An 18,221-nucleotide genomic window follows, 5' to 3' on the forward strand; every position below is an offset into this window, starting at 1 on the left:
CGGCCACTTGGGCTCTGGGTACTTACAGGGACGGGGCTTTCACTGTGCTTTGGGGGTCAGTCTGTTCCTTTTTGTGTAACTGAACCAGTTATTAGCAAGTTCTTCAGTACATAGAGTGGAAGTTACCCCCCTGAAACTTCTATCATCTTTGCATCTGTCATTCATTCAGTAACTACTGAGTGTCTGTGTCAGGCGCTGGTGTTGGGCACACGGTGATAGATAACCGCCCCCCCAAAAAAAATTTTTTTTTAAATCCAAAAAACAACATTCCAGCCCTCAAGGAGCGTGGAAGATACATATAAACAGGCAATTACAAGATAAAATGACAAGAAGTGTGATAGGGTAAAACTAGACAGTCGTTTGGAGGACAGAAGAATACCCAGCCTGGCCGTGGGTGATGGGGTAGGCTTTTGGAAGAAAGTGACATCTGAGGTGACACCTGGAAGGCAAATGAGCTAACTGTGAAGGAGGGCGGGGAAATGTTCTAGGCAAAGACCTGGAGGTAAGAGAATGAGAAGCATTTGGGGTTCAGTGTGCAAGGGGTTCAGTGGGGCTGACAGCCTGGGCAACGCATGCAGCTGGAAAGCCAAGTGGGGGCTGGGTGTTAAAAGCATTGCTAAGGAGCTTAGCCTTTATCCTGAAGGCAGTGCAGAGGCTTTACAGGGCTTTGAGCAGAGGTGTGGCGTGATGAGATTTACAACTGAAACCTCACTTAGGCTCTCTGAGAAAGGATTAGAGGAGCAAGACTGGACAGGCAGGCAGACCTGGGGAGGAGGCTGTTGCAGTCTGCATCCAGGCAAGGCTGCATGGTGGTCTGTGCAGGGACGGTGGTGAGGGAGACAGAGAAAAGTGCCTGACTGGAGCGAGGTTAGGGTTGCAGATCAGCAGGGTTCGGTTACAGAGTAAATCTTGTTCTCCTTCCACCTGACAGCCCTTCAAGTATCTATGGAGGATCATGTCTGAATGCACTTGACACAAACTGTCAAGAAAACAGCAGGGTCTCCATTTCTAAGCCTGAAGTAAGCTCTCCTGGCCCTCTGATTTAGCGCTGAAGAGATGTTAACAGTGCCAAACGGTGGCCACTGGAGTTTGAATCGCCCGTGGAGTAAAAAGAGCATGATGAAGTCATTGCAGAGGTCATTTCAGAGGGTTTGCTTGTAAAGTTTAAGAGAACAGCTGCCTCCCAGCATGGAGTAAGCATGAGAACAAAGGGATGCCTCCCCAAACCTTAGCCCTGTGGTGAGCTGTCCAGAGTTACTGCCTGGCGTGGTACCTGGACCACAGCAGACACTGTGACAATAAGGCCCACTTTTCAAGAAAAGGACACGGGGTATTTTCAGAAAGAATGGAAGTCACTAAAGACCCCCTCAGCTCTAATGCTTTAATAACAAATAATGAGAAAAGAGTGCAAAGTGACCTTCCAGTCTCCAACTGTGTTCTAGCTGCTGGATGAGTTTGGAATTTGGACAGGGCATTAGATTCTGTAGGTCTCTGGGCCCAATCACTCGAGAAGACAGAGGCAGAACACCGTGATGGGGTCGAGAGTCTGGATGCCAGTGAATGGGTACCTGGGTCAGGAACCAAGCCTCACTTTCATGGGCTCACCACACCCATGAGAACTGTGGGCTTTGGGGGTATCTCCAAGCTCAGAGTCTTCCTGGAAAGCCAGGTAGGTTATTGCGGCACCAGGAGGACCACCATCAAGGGGTCAATTCCTGCACAGTGCTATCCGAAGCAGAAAGTGAGACAATAAGTCACAATTTGGCCAGAGAAAACTTTTCTTAATCTGACATACAAGACCAATGTGAATGAAACAGTCTTGTATCAACACAAAGCAGCATGTAGTCATGTACTGGGTTGGCCAAAAAGTTCATTTGGTTTTTTCCATAAGATGACTCCAGTAGTGCTTAGTTGTCTTTAACTTCATTCGAAACAATTTTGTTAGACTGTATTGTGACAGCTGTCATATCAGTGTGCATTTAAAAAAAAATTATCAAAATTGGTGAATTTTTGTGTAGCCATTTTAATATTGAAGAGGGGATAAAGAAAGCAACATTTTTGGCATACTATGCTTTATTATTCCAAGCAAGGTAAAAATGCAACTGAAGTGCAAAAAAAGATTTGTGCAGTGTATTGAGAAGGTGCTGTGACTGATCGAACATGTCAAAAATGGTTTGTGAAGTTTCGTGCTGGAGATTTCCTGCTGGACGATGCTCCAGAGTTGGGTAGACCAGTTGAAGTTGATAGCAATTAAATCGAGACATAATTGAGAATAATCAACGTTACACCACACGGGAAACAGACGACATACTCAAAATATCCAAATCAAGCGTTGAAAATCATTTGCACCAGCTTAGTTATGCTAATCGCTTTGGTGTTTGGGTTCCACTTAAGTGAAAAAAACCTTCTTGACCGTATTTCCACATGCAATTCTCTACTTAAACGGAAGGAAAACGTTCTGTTTTTAAAACAAATTGTGACGGGCAATGAAAAGTGGATACTGTACAACAATGTGGAACAGAAGAGATCGTGGGGCAAGCGAAATGAACCACCACCAACCACACCAAAGGCCGGTTTTCATCCAAAGAAGGTGATGTTGTATATATGGTGGAGCTGGAAGGGAGTCTTTTTTTTTTTAAGAATCGATTTTATTTATTTATTTTTGGTTGCGTTGGGTCTTCGTTGCTGTGCTTGGGCTTTCTCTAGTTGCATCAAGTGGGGGCTACTCTTCATTGCAGCAAGCGGGCTTCTCATCACAGTGGCTTCTCTTCTTGCAGAGCACAGGCTCTAGGCACGTGGGCTTCAGTAGTTGTGGCTCGTGGGCTCTAGAGCACGGGCTTAGTTGCTCCGCAGCATGTGGGATCTTCCCGGACCAGGGATCGAACCCATGTCCCCTGCATTGGCAGGCGGACTCTTAACCACTTCACCACCAGGGAAGTCCCAGGAGTCTTCTATTATGAGCTTTTTATGGAAAACCAAACGATTAATTCCAACAAGTACTGCTCCCAATTAGACCAACTGAAAGCAGCACTTGACGAGAAGCACGTGGAATTAGTTAACAGAAAACACATAATCTTCCATCAGGATAACGCAAGACTGCATGTTTCTTTGATGACCAGGCAAAAACTGTTACAGCTTGGCTGGGAAGTTCTGATTCATCCGCCATATTCACCAGACATTGCACCTCTGGATTTCCATTTACTTCTGTCTTTACAAAATTCTCTTAATGGAAAAAAATTCAATTCCCTGGAAGACTGTAAAAGGTACCTGGAACAGTTCTTTGCTCAAAAAGATAAAAAGTTTTGGGAAGATGGGATTATGAAGCTGCCTGAAAAATGGCGGAAGGTAGGGAACAAAACGGTGAATATGTTGTTCAATAAAGTTCTTGGTGAAAATGAAAAATGTGTCTTTTATTTTTACTTTAAAAACTGAAGGAACCTTTTGGCCAACCCAATACTAGACTACATGGAACCAACAATGAGATTGAGAGACAGAAAAGATGAGATTAGTGTAGGTCAGAGTTAATGAGGAAGAGGTGGCTTTGATGAATAGTAAAATGAAAAAAAAAAAAAAAACTTTTGTAAAGTCCAATCAAAGGTCATGCTAATTTTATAAAATTTAGAAAACATAGAGTAAAAGAAAATACCTCCAATCCTATTACCCAGAGACTATGACATTTTGATGTGCACATCATCTAGTACTTTTTCTATGAATTATTTTTTGTTAATTTTCAAAAATCGGACCACACCGTAAACAGCTTCTTCTACGTAACAGTATGTGATGCCCATCTTTCCACATTATTAAATTTTCTTCCATCACCTCAATGTAAATGGCCACACAACATTCCATTGTACAAATGTACAGTAGCTTATTCAGTCAGTCCCTTGGTGTGCCTTCATACTAAGTTATTCTCAAGAGCATTGCCATGGGAGGTAGAATATGAATGACAAAAAGGAGAGCAGGGTAGTTACAGAGAGAAGGTTCAGAGTGGGGAGACAGCTTGGTGCCACCTCCCAGCAGGAGCTGAAGAGATCCTGACTGGACACCAGGGTGCAAGTTAAGGGATGGAAGGGGTAAGGCTGGCCAGCGAGAATGTCAGAGGTAGGAGGGTTCTTAGAAGTCATCCCTCCTTGAGCCCCACTTCACTCTACAGCATCCCTGACAGACCCACTCCTGGGTCTGGGAGCACACTGCTGCCCAAAGCCATCTGTGTCATTGCTGCAAAGTTCACTGTTTAGAAAGTTCATTCTTTAGTCTTCTGCTTCCATTCTAGAATCATGTCACTCCTCTGCTTCTGCGGCCAAATTCCTCACTTACGGCCACAGGGCTTTACATAATTTGGCCCCTGCCTGTCTTTCCAACCCAAACCTACAACATGAACATGAGGCATTAAAAACAAACACATATTTTCGTGAAAATCTAAAATATTCCTTCTGTTGCCTTCGGTCACTGATATAGGAGGCTTGATAAACAATATTCTGTCTAAACTATCAGAAACCTCACACGATCGCTGTTCAGACTGGATGTGCAATACCTGTTACCTCCTGCTACCTTAGATTGGTGAGCAGAGAGCAATGCTATGAGCGCCGCACACAATACTCCCTGCATTATCAGGGTTCCGTAAACGCAAGCTTTTTTCACCGCCACCGCTCCCGCTGCCCACACTCACACACTGAAAAGAAAGAACAATTCTTTCTACTGAGGCACATAGGTCTCCCTGTAATTTCCACCTGTGATCTCCTTCTGCCTGCTGGAGCAGCAAAGAATCACACTAATCCTTCTTCTCTCTGACAGCCCTTCAAAAATATTAAGATGGCTATCATGTCACTCAGGAGGGTCATATTGTGGAGAGCCTGAAAGCGAGGCAGAGGAGTTTAGACTTGGCAGCTAATGAGGAGCTCTCGTGGTTCTTAAGCAGGGAGGGACATGACTAAAGCAATGTCTGAGGATGATTCAAGCAACAGCCTGGATATAGGACAACCTGGAGGGTAGGACACTGGAGACAGGGACTCTAGCTGAGGGGCTACTGTCCCCATTTAGAAAAAGAGGACCCTCGGGACTTCCCTGGAGGTCCAGTGGTTAAGAGTCTGTGCTTCCACTGCAGGGGGCACAGGTCTGATCCCTGGTCAGGGAACTAAGATCCCACATGCTGTGTGGCGTGGCCAAAAAATAGTAATAATAATAATAATAATAATAATTTTTTAAAAAGAAAAAGAGGACCCTGAGAAATATCATTACTGGAAGATGAAAGGGACTTGATGATGGTTTAGACATTCACGTGGGAACTTACCTATAGGTTGTTTGCACTCATCTGGCTGTTTCATCTCCTTCGTTAGACTGGGGCCCAGAATTGTGCCTTTTTGCTATCACTCCCTGCACCCCAGTACTCATAACAGGTGCTTGATAACTACCTGCTGACAATGGAATGGTTGTGGTCACACACTGAGGTCTGTCTGGGAGAATGATGGTACCGGGGTTAGGAATGAGCCACTTCACTTCACAAACATGTATTGAGCAGGTGGAGGCACTGGGGTAGATGCTGGCCCAATGGGATGGTCAGCTTTTGGTGTCAACATGGTACAGCTACAGTCCCCATGTTTTCAATCAAACACTAATCTAGACGTTGCTGTGAAGGTATTCTGTGGATATGACGATATGATTAAAGTCTATAATCAGTTTATTTGAAGTAAGAAAGATTATCCTAGATAATCGGGGGGGGGGGGCACTGCTTTAAGTAGTTGAAAGGCCTTAAGAGCAGAACTGAAGTTTCCTTGAAGAAGAAGTTCCACGTGTGGGCTGTAGCTTCAGCTTGTGCTCAGGAGTGTGTACACACACACACACATCTCCTACTGGTTCTGTGTCTCTGGTAGAGCCCTGACTGATGCAGTGTGTAACTGTGTACACACACAAGAAGAAACCATCACTTACTGCTGGCCAGACCCCGCACTTCCTCTGGCTCATTCAGTCCTCACACAATCCTCCTAACGGTACTAAGAGGCGGGCACTATTGTTCCCATTTTTCAGATGGGAATACTGAGACTTGAAGGAGTTTGGTAATTTGCCCGTCCCACGTTCTTCCCACATACTGTTTCCTCTATTTACAACATTTTTGCCTGGACCTTTGGATGGTGGGGTGCTTCTGAGCGTTTGAGTCTGTGCTCAGATGTCACCTCCTCAAACGGTCTTCCCTGGCCACCCAATCTAAAGCAATGTCCTCAGTCACTCTCATGTCACCCTGTTTTATTTTTCATACACGTTATCAAATAGTAATAACGTGTATGAAAAATAAAATAAAACAGGGTATTTGACTATATGACGGTCATTCTAACCGTTCCTTGTTTCAGCACCAGCCCCCTTCCCAAGCAGGATGTCAGTTTCATGAGAGCAGGTGATTTCTTTACTCTGGTCTTATTCTTCATGACTTCACTGGGGCCTGGAACAGTGCTGCACACTTAGTAGGCTAGCACTGAAAAACCGTTAAATAAATGATTTAATTCCTTAACTGGACTCCACTCCCGCTGCCAAAGAACTCAAAGTCCACTGGATAATGGAGAGAAATAAATAGCAACGTGGAAACTGTGCAGTGGGAAATTGAGATCTGATAGAAGTCGTGCTGCTCACAGAAGTCGGAATGCGCACCTTGAATCAGGCGTGACGCCCTTGGGGCTGTGTGATATTGTGGTTAAGAGCACACTCTCTGGTGTTGCTCTTACTGGGTTCAACTCCCGGCACACCCTTTACTCATGAGTGTGTAACTCTGGACAGGTCCTGGCCCCTCTTGCCTCCATTTCCTCATCTGTGAACTGGAAGTAACAACAGTAGCTATCTTATAATAGCTGTATTATCTTATAATACTGTTTTTGAAGATTAATGGGGCTAAAATGTAGGTAGTGAGTGTTTAAAACCAGGCCTGACACACAGCAGGCACTGTGTAAGCATGTGCTATTATTACTAGTGTCCCATATAACTAGATGTTAGACTCACTATTCACTCCATTGTATGTTAACGATTGTCTACCAGTTAGGTTATAAACTTCTTTTTTTTTAATTTATTTATTTTTGGCTACGTTGGGTCTTTGTTGCTGCACGCGGGCTTTCTCTAGTTGCTGCGAGCGGGGGCTACTCTTCGTTGCGGTACGCAGGCTTCTCATTGCAGTGGCTTCTCTTGTAGCAGAGCACGGGCTCTAGGCACGCGGGTTTCAGTAGTTGTGGCACACAGGCTCTAGAGCGCAGGCTCAGTAGCCATAGCACACGGGCTTAGGTGCTCCGTGGCACGTGGGATCTTCCCGGACCAGGGATTGAACCTATGTCCCCTGCACTGGCAGGCAGATTCTTAACCACTGTGCCGCCAAGGAAGCCCCAGGTTATAAACTTCTTGAGGACAGAAGCCAAAGTCTTTTTGAGCTCGTTCCCGAATATTAAGGAATCTGGGTTTTATTTTGTCATCTGGCCTAATGGTAAGTCACCAAGAGATTTAATGCAGGGAGGACCATGGTCAGCTTTGGGTTTTTAAAAGGTTATTCGGGCAGCCAGAGAATAGCTTTATGAAGGGGGAGTGTAGTGGGTTGAACGGTGTCCTCCCTAAAACTTGTGTCTACCTAAAACCTCAGAATGTGACCTTATTTGGAAATAGGGTCTTTGCAGATGTAATTAGTTAGGATTCAGATGAGATCATACTGGATTAGGGAGGGCCCTAAATTAAATTGCTCGTGTCCTTTTAAGCAAAGGAAACAGAGACACGGGGAGGAGAAGGCATGTGAAGACGAAGGCAGAGAGTGGAGTAGTACAGCTACAAGCCAAGGAAGCCATGGACTGCCGCAATCCAGAAGTGGCTGGTAGATTCTTCCCCAGAGCTTTCAGAGGGAGCGTGGCCTTGCAGACACCTTAGTTTTCAGACTTCTAGCCTCCAGAACTGTGAAAGAGTACATTTCTGAAGCCACCCTGTTTGTGGTACTTTGTTACAGCAGCCTTGGGGAGTTAATACAGAGATTGTAGGAAAGGAGGCAAGGAGACCAGTGAGGAGGCTGATGATGGGACCCAAGTGGAAATTATGGGAGCCTAAGCCTAAGCAAAGGCACTGACGGTGAGGAGAGGAAGAGACAAACTGGAGGGACAGATAGGGGGCTGAATGGACTGAACCTGGAGATAAGTGGTGCTTAGGGTCACAGACAGGAGTCGTCTTGAACAGCTTGCACATTTCTGGAAAGGAAGGCAAATTTTCTGGGGAGGAATAATATAGTTACGAACATGTATTTGCGGCCTGAGTAGATTTGGGGATCTGCAATATGGATTCATGAGTTAACTGCACAGAGGTTATAGCTAAAGCCATAGACCGGGTGGAGAAAGTGAGAGTTAGAGTTAAGTACTCTTTCTTATTTTTTCTTTTCTAATCCCAAACTCCTAGTCCTTGCCTCCCCCGATGCTCCCCCCTTGGCAACCACAAGTCTGTTCTCTATGTCTGTAAGTCTGTTTTTGTTTCATAGATGTGTTCATTTGTGTCTGTTTTTGTTTTTTTATTTTTTTGGCTGCGTTGGGTCTTACTCGCAGCACGCGGGGTCTTTGTTGTGGCGCAGGCTTCTCTCTAGTTGTGGCGCGCAGGCTCCAGGGCGCGTGGGCTCTGTAGTTTGCAGCATGCGGGCTGTCTCACTGAGGGGTGGGAGCTCAGTAGTTGTGGCACACAGGCTTAGTTGCCCCAAGGCATGTGGGATCTTAATTCCCCGACCAGGGATCGAACCCACATCCCCTGCATTGGAAGGCGGATTCTTTACCACTGGACCAGCAGGGAAGTCCCTGTGTCATATTTTAGATTCCACATATAAGTGATATCATATGGTATTTGTCTTTTTCTGACTTCACTTAGTTCTTTCTTTTTTAAAACCCTTTCAAAATAGCATATGTAAAATGCTTAAATAATACACATAAAGTGCATATCTTGATGAATTTTTACATATGTATGCACCTGTGTAACTACTACACTGAGAATGTTTCCAAAAATCCAGAAGTTTCCATCGTGTCCTCTCCCAGTACCATCTCCCAAAGGTAACCACTATTCTTACTTCTGTTACCATAGATTAGTTTTGCCTGTGCCTGAACTTCATGAAAACAGATTCATGGTATATACTCTTTTGTGTCTGGTTTCTTTGGCTTAACGTGATGTCTTGAAGATTCATCCGTGTTGCTGCAGTCAGCTGTTGGTTCTTCCATTGCTGTGGACTTTGAATACACCACAATGGATTTATCCATTCTTTTGTTGACGGATGTTTAGCTTGCTTCTAATTTTTTTCCATTGCTCATTTTTACTACTATAAACATTCTGGTACCTGTCCTTTAGTGGACATAAGCACTCTTTTCTGTAAAACATAAAAGTGGACTTGCTGGGTCCTAGGAATGTATATGTTTAGTTTTCGTTCCAAAGTTGTATCAATTTATGCTCCTACCAGCAATGCATGAGAGTTCCAGTTTAGTGCAAATATTTTTCTACTTTTAATTTGTATATAATTTCACAATTTTAGAAATGTTGGCCAAAAAAATTATTAAGAACTCCCATATATTCTTTACCCAGATGCTCTAGTTGCTAACATTTTGTCCCATGGGGTTTATCATTTTATCTATTCATCTATCTATATATCATCTATCTAGCTATATCTATGTATCTATTTAATCTACTCACACACATACATTTTTTCCTGAACTGTTTATGTCCCCTTTATTCATAAATACTTCAGTGTATATTTCATAAGAACAAGAAATTTCTCTTATGTTAACCACAGCACATTTATCAAAATCAGGTAATGTAACACTGACACAAAATTATTATCCTGATCCACAGTTCATGTTCAATTTCACCAACTGCTCTGACAATGTCCTATTTTAGAGCTATTTCCTTTTCTGATCCAGCATCCAATCCAGGATCACACATTGCATTTACTGTCCATATCTTTTTAGTCTTCATTAATCCAGATTAGGTCCTTAGCCTTCCTTTATCTTTTATGAACCTGATTTTGTGTGTGTGGATATTACAGGCTAGTTATTTTGTAGAACACTCTTCAGTTTGGTTTTCTTGATGGTTCCTCACAATTAGATTCAGGCTGTGCTGTTTTGGCAGGTGTACCATGGAAATGACGCCGAGTCCTCAGAGTAATATAGCAGGAGGCATGTGAGGTCAGTTTGTGTCTTTATTGGTATTGTTAACTTTAATTAAATGTCTATGGTTGTGTTCACCAGGCTAAACCACTGTAGAATTACTAATTTTCCCTTTGTAGTTAATAAGTAATTTGCAGGGAGGTGCTTTTAGTTTATGTAGGTATCCTATTCTTCACCAAACTTCCGAGTTTTATGATCCATTGATAATTCTTGTTTGAATCAATTCTTACTACTAATGGTTGCACAATGATAATATCCTAACTTCATCATTGTCTCTACATTTATTAGTTGCTATTCTGCTATAAGGGAGAGCTATCCCTTCTTCCCTATTTAGTTATTTACATTAGTATGAGCTCATAGGTTTTTATTTTATTCTATGAATATTCTACTGTAATAGTACCATTCTTATTTTTAAAAAATGTTTTTTTCTTTTGGCCACACCATGCAGCTTGAGGGATCTTAGTTCCCAACCAGGGATCGAACCTGTGCTCCCTGCTGTGCAAGCATGAAGTCCTAGCCACTGGCCCATCAGGGAATTCCCAGTGCCATTCTTATTTATGTTGATGTTCAGATGGCCCCAGATTTGATCAATGAGGGCCCCTTCTGACTCCTCTGTTCTTTTTGACATATCGCCATTATATTTTTAGCACTTCCTTGTCCTCTGGTATTCTAGGCTCATCTGCGCCTTCCCTCTCTCAGCTCTAAAACCAGCCATTTATCCAAGGAGCCCTGGTTCCTTTTAGTGGAGAATGGTATTTAGAAACCAAGATCCGGGTGCCAGGTGTGCTCAATGCTACTGGGTATTCTTCTAAGCCCTTTAGTATACAGAACTAAGAAATATAAATAATAAGTTTATGTCTTAATTTATTTCTCTATCTGTACACACACACACATGCGCACAATCATGAACTCATACAGATACCTCCATTCCAATTCAGTACCACAGGACTCATTTTAATCTTCCCTTTCTCCATGTTTGTAACTCTCTTCTCTAACAGCAAGGAGTGGCTCTCATTAGCTCCAGTATATTATTCATTTGCTTAGCTCTACAACACACAAAAAGTATTTCAGGACTGCTAACCCATAACACTACAGGAAAAATTCCTTCTAACTAGAATTCAATATTTGTTAATTTCTGTTTGTTTATTTACTCTTTCAGTGTGGCAATATTAATTATTTGAAACAGAGTTAGGTTCATCTGTTCCTATTTGTATTCAGATTTTAGGTTGTTTCTCCTCTCCTCATGCTTGTTGATTTTTTTTTTTAAAGAGTAGAAGTATTCCTCACTAGGAATACTAGAAGTATTCCTCGCCTAGGGCCTGTAGGGTTTATGGATGGCATCGTGAGGTCTGTAAAGCCACTGGAGTTTGATGCAAATTATGTGTGCACTTTTTTCTGGGGACAGAATCCATAGCTTTAAAAATATTCTGGGGACTTCCCTGGCGGTCCAGTGGTTAGGACTCTGCGCTTCCACTGCAGGGGGCACAGGTTTGACCCCTAGTCGGGGAACTAAGATCCTGCATGCCGCATGGCATGGCCAAAAAAGAAAATCCTCGAAATGGTCTTTAACCCCAAATATTTAGAGGAGCAAGAGAGAACAGGAACCCAGGGGCCCTCTTAGAGGCCTCCTACCAGTGGGGTAGGAAGTTCCACTAGATCGTGAGACTTTCCAGGGGAGATAGGATCTTATTTATCTTATATCCCCAGTTGCCAAGCACACACACAGATGCTGAGTGAACAGACCCAAAGGAGAGAAGAGAAACTTGGGAGCAAATGTGCACATTGAAGCAAGCTCAGGACTGCTCTTTCTTCCTAAGGGCCTGCCCACCAGTGACAACATAGCATCCTGTCAGATGTCTTAGATTCTGGGACTCCCAGGGAGGCCTAGAAACAAAGCAGAACTGGAGATGTGTGTGCAGGGGATATACAGCCTGCGCATTTGTCTACAGGTACACCAGAAACATAAACTAGGGGAACAATTTTAGTTTGCTGCAGAGACACTGACCCAAGAGTCCAATGTACTCCTTGCATGGGTTTCTTTTGGCTGCAAGGTCTCTGCCAAATTGGAGAACCAGAGCTATTATACCTGCGTAGGGAAGCTGTGTGTCATGCAGGGTTTGTCCCTGTCAGGCTCCCCACCTGGGTGTGGCGGGAGGTGTAGGAACCTACTTTGGCATCTGACACAGGATGTTTCATTGAAGGACAGCACCGCTCCTCAGGGAGCTTCTGCTGCTAAAGAGGAGCCTAAGGAGGTAGATAATGAAGTGTGGGTCTCCTCTGTACGGCACATCCCACTAAGCGCTGGCCAGGAATCCAAAAGAAATGGAAAACCTGGTCCCTGCCACGTGGTTCAAAGAATGTTTAGAAAGTTATGTTTAGGCAAAGGCAAAGTCACAGAACACAAGCTGAGTCCCCCGTACGAGCTGAGTGATCTGTGGGGTGGGGAAGTTAGAGGAAGTTTCCTTAAAGGAAGGAGTTGATATGGACGTTGAAGAAGGATTGAGTCTGAAGAAAAAAGAGACAAGAGACAAGGGTGTTCCACCCAGCAGAGATGGCTCAAGGAATAAGCAGAGGTATGGAGAAGAGGTGGCTGATCCTGAGCGCAGAGAAGGGAGGTTTCTTCAAATACCACATGGGAAGGTGCTGAGGTCATATCCCATAAAAGACACTTGTGCTTCAAGAGGGACAATGCGATGAAAATGATTTTTGAGGAAGAGACTCTGTGTAGGTCTGAATTAGGGACCCACCAAATGCAAGGAGGATGGCAGGGGGATTTCTAAATTCACCTGGATGGGAGATATTTGCCTGGGCTGAGACAGATGGCAGTGTGCCCATCTGTTCACCCTACCTCCTAGCAGATCAATAAAATGTGAAAATAATAATTTATATTTTATATGGCTCTGTGGTCTCATCTGTGCAAGATCACATTTGCACATACAGAATTCTTCCAAACAACACTGAGAATTATTTATAATGATTTATCGAGTGTCTACTATGTGCTGCTCATTGCATTAACAGCTCAGGTGAACCTCACAACCACTGTCTGAGGGAAATACACGAGAAGCCGTGTACTTTCTAACTTGGTATCATGTGTTGTGGATTTGCCCAAACGTAAGTCTCGTAAGAACCCTGTGTGTTAGGTGTGGCAGGAATTATGATCTCCGTTTTGCAGATAAGAAAACGGATGCTGAGAAAGGTTAAGGCACTTGCTCATAGCCACACAGCCAAGGAGTGTCGGCCAGCTCTTTGGATCCTGACACCTTACTTTTACTCTGATTCCACAGACACGGTGTTAAATTTAAAAGAGACCTCCAGTGTAAAACACCACTTTGGCCTGGATCTGCTGCCCACTTCAGCTAAACACACCAATTCCTGACATTGATTTATTAGTAATTCAGCTTGCTCAGGGTCACTCAGTTGAGTCTGGACTGCCTGGACAAGGTGCCCAAGGAGCAGAAGTAGAGGGGACCAGCCCTCCCGTCACCTCCCCATCTTTTAGAAGACATTAAACACTCTCTGCTTCCCCCACCCCCTGACTCAGAGAGGGCCTGGGTTGCCAGAAGGTGGACAACACATTCGATCTGCATTACATCAGCTTGCACAGCAAGATAAAGGCGGACAGAGTGAGCGCAGGGTCTCAAGGTCACCATTATTTCTTCATGCCAGGGTCGAGTCTTAGGAAAGCAAATAAAATGCTGTTGCTTGCTTGGAATTAGAGGAGGCAAGGAGGAGATCCCTGGGAGGCACTTTCCTAGGCCTCGGCCACCAGATACTCCTGCCAGCCCCTCAAAATCCACTCCCACTCCCCAGCCACATGCCTAGCCCACACAAGCAACAAGTTCTGCCACTTAAGGTGTTCTCCCCTTGTCCCCTCAAATTCTCTCTCTGCCAGGACCATGAGCTGCTTGTTTCTAACCTATACAATTACATGGGTAATTGTGAACCAAGATGGTTCTTGCTGGTCTCACCTTTGCAACACGTGAACTTAAGGTACATTTTGCATCTGGCTAAATCCTCAGATCTCTGCTTTATCTTCTACCTGGCTCACCTGATTCTCAGACCACTTTCCATAAATCACAGCAACAACTACAACCAAGCACCAGCAGTGGAGGTGGGGGGAGCACAGGGCCCACACATGGCTCCAGAGAGGGATGGGGGAGACCCCATGTGCAGGAGCTGGAAGACAGTCAACGCCTAGGACGGGAAGCAAACGGGCCACTTTTTAGCTTCAGGCCAAGGTCAGGTGCTATACCTGTTCTTATCAAGTTAATGGCTTGACATGTTTGCCATCTGAGAACAAGACATTAAAAGAGGCTCGGAAGCAAGGAGTCAGATTCAGGGTTTAGCTCACTTGCCTGTCTCACAGGTGCTCCAAGATGATGGCTGTGTCCCTCCTGGGGGCAATGCACAATTCTTCTTTTTTTCTTTTTTTGCTGTACTGCACGGGCATGCGGGATCTTAGTTCCCTGACCAGGGATCGAACCTGTGCCTCCTGCAGTAGAAGCGCAGAGTCTTAACCACTGGACCACCAGGGAAGTCCCCAAGGCACAATTCTTAATATGAAATTCTTCACGCAGCATTTTCTTACTTTAGAGCTTTCGTTCCACAAGATGTATTGAGCACTTACTATGTGCCGGCATTGACAATGAGCAATTTATAATTTTGCACTTATTATGTAGGACCTGTTCATTCTCACCACAGCCCTGTGGGTTAGCTATAAAAATGCCCCATTTCACAGATGAGGAGACTGAGGCTCAGAAAGGTAAGAAGCATGCCTGAATTCACACAGCAAGTACATGACAGAATCAGGATTCCAATGGCTGTGTGGCTCACCACGGCCCCTTGGGGCACCTGAGAAGTGAGAGGCAGTCCTACCTACAAAGCCACAACCCAGGGGAGAGATGGGCTTGCAAACAGATCGTGAAACATAAGGTTTTCCTGGCTCTGACAGAAGCAGGAAGAAAGTGTTCTCTTTTTCTCTCTGCCTCTTCCTGCAGTGGTGCTCAAGGGTGGGACCCAGACCTTTGGAAATGTCAAGTTGAACACTGTCTTTCTGTGGCTGCCCACTTCTTTGCTAGTTGTCAGAGGGTCCAGAGGCCTATGAGGAATGGCCACCCTGGAGGGTCCTTCTGTTCGCATTTGACAGCCAGGACTGTCACCCACTGTCTTGTTCACTCTCTCACTTCTTCCTGGTCTCTGCTCTGGTCTCACCTCCCCAGGGACATCTTCCTCGAATTCCTTACCTAAATAGCCTACCCCACTCCTTTGTGCCTTGCACCTGCTTTACTTCTCTTACCGCATTCATCACCATCTGAAGTTTCATTATACACTTATCTGCATATTGTCCGTCCCCCCAAATGAAGACAGGCCTTTTCCTGTCTCAGTTGCTGCTCTACCCCCAGTACCTAGAACAGGATCTGGAACACAATCAATAATAAGTAATTTATTGAGCAAGTAAATCAATTTAAACCTTACAACAATCCTGCAAGGAAGGTATCATTAACATCACGAACCTCATCATCATTTTAAAAATAAGGGAACAGGCATAGAGAAGTCATACGGCAAGTCAGGTCACGCAGGGCACCCCGTCAGTCTGGATGTGTGCCCGGGCCCCTCTCATTCCCACACCGCCCTCTTAGCCCAACATTGTCTTCCTCTCCTCCTTTGACTCAGTCCACAGTTCTGTAGTCCAGGGACTGTTGGCTGATTGTGGAAAGGAAAGAAACCCAGCAACACCCGGGAGAGCCATTTACAGCCCCTGGGCAGGGCAGAGTGGCATCCTCCGAGAAGCACAGCACAGCATCGGTGTCACCATCTCCCTTCCGGTTGCCACCGAGCATCCAGCCGCCGTGCAGTGGGCCGAACCCAGATCATCCTCCAGACAGCAAGAGCCGCTCAACCTCACTGGTGATGCAAGAAACACCTGCCTCTCTCCCTCCTGGCCTTTCACTGGGAGCCCTGCAGCCAGGCACCACCCACAACAGGCCCCATGTTGAGTGAAAGAGTCCACGTCACCAACCTGTGGATGTCTACCCTGCCGTGGGCAGCAGGCTGCTCCCAGCACTGTGAGGGCGGAAACCTGGGTGAAGACCCATCTTTGGGTTCCTGGCAGAGACAACCCATAGGGAGGGGATGTGAGGGCAGGACTGCAAGCGTGTGTGTGAGGGGCCAGCAATGCCCCAGAGCTAAGTCACTCACACACAAAAAGAACACACACAGGGTCTCAGAGTGAAAAGAAATGTTACAAGTAGCTGGGAGATCTGGGTGTTTGTCACAGTCCATCTCTTACAAGCTGTGTGGTGTGACATAGGGAAATTACCTCCTTTGTCAAATAGGGATAATAAAATAATACCTGCTCAGAGTGCTTCCTACAGAGTAAGAATAAAATTCAGTAATAAATATGTGAAAGCATCTTAGAAACTCTAAAGTATCCATAAACACAGAGATGTGTTGCATACATTGTTTTCTGATTAAAAAAGGAAAATGACTCATTATGGAAAATATAATGAATATAATCAATATACATAAAGTATAAAGAAGAAAATAAAAATCACCTATAATTCTACTACTTACAATCACTGTTACCATTTTGTATATCTCTTTCAGTCTTTTATCCAAAGCACACATATGCAAATATATTTTTTATATGCATATGCCCACTCACCACAAGACTGGATTACATGGACTTTACCACCAGGGCTTTTAGAACTTTTATCATTAACTTCGTTAGAGTAGGAATCTCAGTCTATAACGGAACTTTACCATTGCTCTGGCTAAGTAAGAAGTTTTAGAAACTTACTGTTAATAATCCCTCAGTCCTTTAGTTTACTAAATATGCAGTTACCTACAACATGTACATTGGGAGAACCATTACACTGGGAATCAGGAGATCTGAGCTCTTTCCCTGAGTCTGCCAATAAAGAGCAGTGTATGGGAGGTGCTGATGGGAGGTACTGATCCATCTCCACCCGGTAGGTAAAGTCAGGGAGACAGTACACCTGCATTAATTCCGGTCCCATTTAACAAGTCCTAACAACCAAGGCAAAGGCCACCTTGAGAGAGTCTGCTGGTTTCTAAGATGCTAACATACCATTCCCTTTGCCTCCACCACTTCCTCATGATTCATTCCCATCTAAACCAGAGCTAAACCATGCCCCAGAGTGGTTGACTGTTTCTGCAAGGGATGAGGAATACTGTACACCTCCCAGTTCCACTGTCCACCTTGAGGGGTCAGAGCCACATCCTCTCTGAGGCCAGTTGGGTCTTGTTTTCTCCAAGTGAGCTCTTGAAACAACTGCAGCTGCGCTTGTTAACCATGCACATTCCCAGGGCCCCAGTCAGAGTCTTTGGGGGTGGGGCTCAGGAATCTGCATGTTTAACAGTGTCCACTGCCCCTCTCCCCATGCCCCAAGTGATTCTGATGTCCTCACAAAGTCTGAGAACTCATCCAGTCCAACATCCCATTTTATAGATGGGAAAACTGAGGCTTATGGTTACAAAGCCACGAGTGGCTCAGTCAGGGCCATAGGACCAGAACGCAAATTTATTTCTCAATCTCTCTCTCCTTCTTTTTTCCCTCCCTCACTCCCTCCATTCCTTCTTTCCTCTCTTTATTTCAAGAACATAGACTTTTTCTCTCTCACCATATACAGGTCAGCAGAGAGGCTCCAGTTCACTGGGCAGCTCTGCTCCACAGGGCTATAGAATTCAGAGTTCTTGTGTGCTTAAATAATGTTCTAGGGGATTTTTTCTTTTAAAGTCCTAATTCTTTTAAAAGTCCGTAATAACGAAAGATGGTTTGACACATAGCAATGAGTAGCCATAATTCTTCATCTGCCAAGGAGGCTAAGACTTAGAGTGGGAGTGAATGAAAAGTAGTCTTAACCATTTGTTCACACATGCATACCTTCCTTTATTCATCAAACAGTCACTGACCATCCAATAGGTGACTGGTGCTGGGACTACAACAGCACCTAAGACAGGGCCCCTGCCTTTGTTCTAAGTCAGTTCACATCACAGTGTCACTCAGACTAGAAAATGAAACCGGATGACTTATGAGCAAGCGTTGGGGCAAAAGGG

General features: G+C 44.7%; 1 non-coding gene across 1 annotated transcript; it reads right to left on the minus strand.

The window, feature by feature from the left end:
- Nucleotides 1–14,604: 14,604 nt before the first annotated feature.
- Nucleotides 14,605–14,677, minus strand: TRNAR-UCU (transfer RNA arginine (anticodon UCU)). Its single transcript has one exon. It is a non-coding gene; the product is annotated as a tRNA-Arg (tRNA).
- Nucleotides 14,678–18,221: the final 3,544 nt, after the last annotated feature.

This window comes from Phocoena phocoena, chromosome 16, assembly GCF_963924675.1.
Source record: "Phocoena phocoena chromosome 16, mPhoPho1.1, whole genome shotgun sequence".
NCBI classification, from domain to species: domain Eukaryota; kingdom Metazoa; phylum Chordata; class Mammalia; order Artiodactyla; family Phocoenidae; genus Phocoena; species Phocoena phocoena.